Source organism: Benincasa hispida, chromosome 10 (genome assembly GCF_009727055.1).
Source record: "Benincasa hispida cultivar B227 chromosome 10, ASM972705v1, whole genome shotgun sequence".
NCBI lineage: Eukaryota > Viridiplantae > Streptophyta > Magnoliopsida > Cucurbitales > Cucurbitaceae > Benincasa > Benincasa hispida.
The window spans coordinates 56,115,823-56,119,179 of record NC_052358.1 but is presented as its reverse complement, the minus strand read 5'-3'; positions in this window follow the sequence as shown (position 1 = coordinate 56,119,179).

Below are 3,357 nucleotides of genomic sequence, written 5' to 3'. Positions count from 1 at the left end.
TAACATCAAAGATTATTTTTAAGCTTTATTAAAAGTATAAAGACTAAAATTAGATAGTTGAAAGTGTTAAGCTTTATGCTTTAAAACTCATAGATAAAAAAATATAAATAATTGACTGTCATCAATAAAGAGTTATCAATGTTTTCTTTCAATAAGTGTTATTGATTATGTTGAGTTCGTTTTGCCTTAATAACCCTAAATCCAATAAACTAACATCCTAGGCTATCTTATAAGTCTTGAATTTTATGTGGAGACATACAGGGATCAATGTTCTGAAAGAACCATGAGGTTCGCAGTGGAAGAGGGATCGTCTCAATTCCCAATTTTACATAAAACTAAAAAATACAGAACAACCTAAATCATGTATTCTAAGATAAGAATACTTAATTTTACACCATGCTTATTTAAAAAAATAGAAAAAGAATTAGGGTTTTATTTGTACTAAGCTCTTGAAGTCCCAATTCTTCATGAATTCCTTCTCCAACAAGTCACGAACAAGTCTCAAAATACGAACACCAAAAACGCAACAATCACCAAATCACTATTGGGTTGGACACCACCTCAAGTGAGCCTTATGTATTCTCCTTAGGGGTTGAGAATTACAGGAGGTGTGGACTCTATTGATTTTGGGAGAGGGAGAGGGAGAGAAGAATTTTAGAAGAGAGGAATTTTTCGTTCTGGGAAAAATCTCATAGACCTTCTGTGAAAAAACTTCTGTGAAGAAGACCAATAAGCAATCGTAAAAACTTCCTATTCCACATGACTGATCATGAGAGAAAATAGGGAGACGGAGTTATAACTCCCTCCTAAATTAATTTAAAAAAATTAATTAATAATAAAATTAATAATATATATATATATATATATATCAACTATATCATATGTTATATATTAAACTATATGTTATATCAAATATAACACGTAACCTATAGTTTTTATATTGTATCAAATACAATATAATCTATAGTTTGAATTCTTTCAATTATTTATGGCATTTAATATAAATGTGAATTTAATCCATACAATTAATATTTGAATCATATCCAAATATGTAACTCCTCTCAAAATAAACTTTATATTATAATATATCAAATATATTACATTAACTATATCACATGTAATTAATTGAAATTAATTATATCATACATAATTAATTCCCTCAGTTAATTTGAACAATTCAAATTAATCCAAAATTAATTTTTAATAATATTTGTTGAGCTACAAAGGGGAACTTATGGATCTATGAAGCTCCAATGATACTTGAATAATTAATTAAACTCCTTTAGTTAAATTATTAAACATCCATTAACTGTCGGCCACTCCACTAAAGACTGACAGCTTCACTATTTGCACTACAGATATATTTTTGTGTCCATTGGATATATCCAGTCAACAGTGTAATGACCCATACAAATTGCTCGCAAGTACACTTGGGCCAAATTTACCGGTTTGTTCCTGTAATTACATCTAACTCCTTAAGTACCACTGATTCCTCTAATGAACAATAATTCATAGTCCAACAATGGCCAAACCTCTCTTGGGCCAAGAGAGAATGTGGTGCAATATTGTTCAAGTCCTTGAATCAGCCTTTAAGGGAACAATTTATCTACTTACCCAGACGCTGGGGAAGAAGTGAATTCTGTCTTGTGTAGCCGTGTTTCCAGCTCTCTAATTAGACGAATCCTAAAAATAGTAGGCTTATTGAGTCGGCGATCTAACCACTCTTACCCATACAAATCAAAGGACCGCCTTCATAGGCAATAGTTCACAACTCATTCAGGATTCAGGTCATGTCACCTATGGTCATCTTGGTAAAATGTAAGTCTCTACTATTAACGACATTATATATTGAAACTAATCATTTCGTGGTCTGGTCTTAAACAAACCCTTTTGTATAGAACATCCCCGCTCACATGTCCCTACATAAATGATCAGGATCAGATCATTTGTTGCACTTTACAACAATTGTAATATCTACAAATCGGGCTGTATTCATAGTGTCACAAGGATAAGGTACCCAACCTTATCCATCAAATGCAGACCATTTAGGTTATCACTTAAACATGATCCACTTGTATGTCTCTACATACATGTTTAAGCTATAGAAGATAACCTCGGATATTAGTTTATTGGTTTTGTGGGTTAATCTACTAAATGTTAAATAAATATCTCAGATTTTATTAAATAAATAAATTGTTTGTTTGCTACATTTACAAACTATAGAACCTATGAGATTTAGGTCATCAACCCCAACAATCTTCCACTTGTCCTAAAGTTAATGGGGTGTACATCATAAAATTCATACTAATATAAAAGTACACAAAACAAGAAATTGGGGCATAAAACACGCCCAGTAGAAAATCTCCCACTTGCCCTAGACTAGATATGGCATGCCTCGTAGACCCATACTCCGCAAGTGACCCTCAAACACCTTAGCCATGAGGGCCTTTGTAAATGGACCAACAACTGTAAAACCCGCACCTTACTTTCCCTTTTTAATTATGTTTATTGTTTGAGTTGAGCAAAGTAATGGGGTTTATTTAAGTTAGATTGGAATTGTGGGTTTGGGGTAAAGGATAAATTTGAAGAAGGAAAAATGTCTAAGTATGGGAAACTTAGCTCTCGGATACTTATTACTCTAGCCTTGCAAAAAGAATTTCTGGCTAAGTATTAGTCGTGAAGAGTGATGGCTGAGCATCAAGTTAGCATAAAGCAGGCATCAAGTAAATGCCACCGAGTGTCGAGTATAAGTGATTGATGAAGGGTCGAGCATCGAGTATAAGTGATTGAGGAAGGGTCAAGCGTCGAGTATGAGCAATCAAGGAAGGGTCGCGCGTAAAGTACGAGCGATCGAGGAAGGAGCGTTCATCGAGCAAGCCATCGAGTACCGAGTGTCCTATCGAGCATTGAGTTCTTCCCATCAAGTATTCAGCAGAGAACCATTGAATTTTCCATCGAGTAATGACCCTTGAGTGACTAAATGTCTTATAAAAAAATATATAAAAGGAGCATGCATTCCAAATGAATTTCATGCTAGGGTTTATGGGTTTTCCAAGCAACTAAAGTCTATACTTATGATTTTAAAGGTTTCATGGCATTTCTTAAGTATGATGTTTTAAGCTATTTAAATAAGTTTTACTAATTCTAGCGCATGTCAAGGTTGAATGCTAAAATATTGCAAAATTACATGTTTATAATTTGTGAAGCATGCGTGTTGAATTGTGATAATGGTCTTATAGTGAAAGCTAGGTAAGTGTTATGCCTAAAGCTTATTGTACTCAAATCTTCTATGAATGTTACGATTCTAACAAACCAGATGTCGAAGGTATATAAGGTATCTGAGGAAGTACCTAAGGT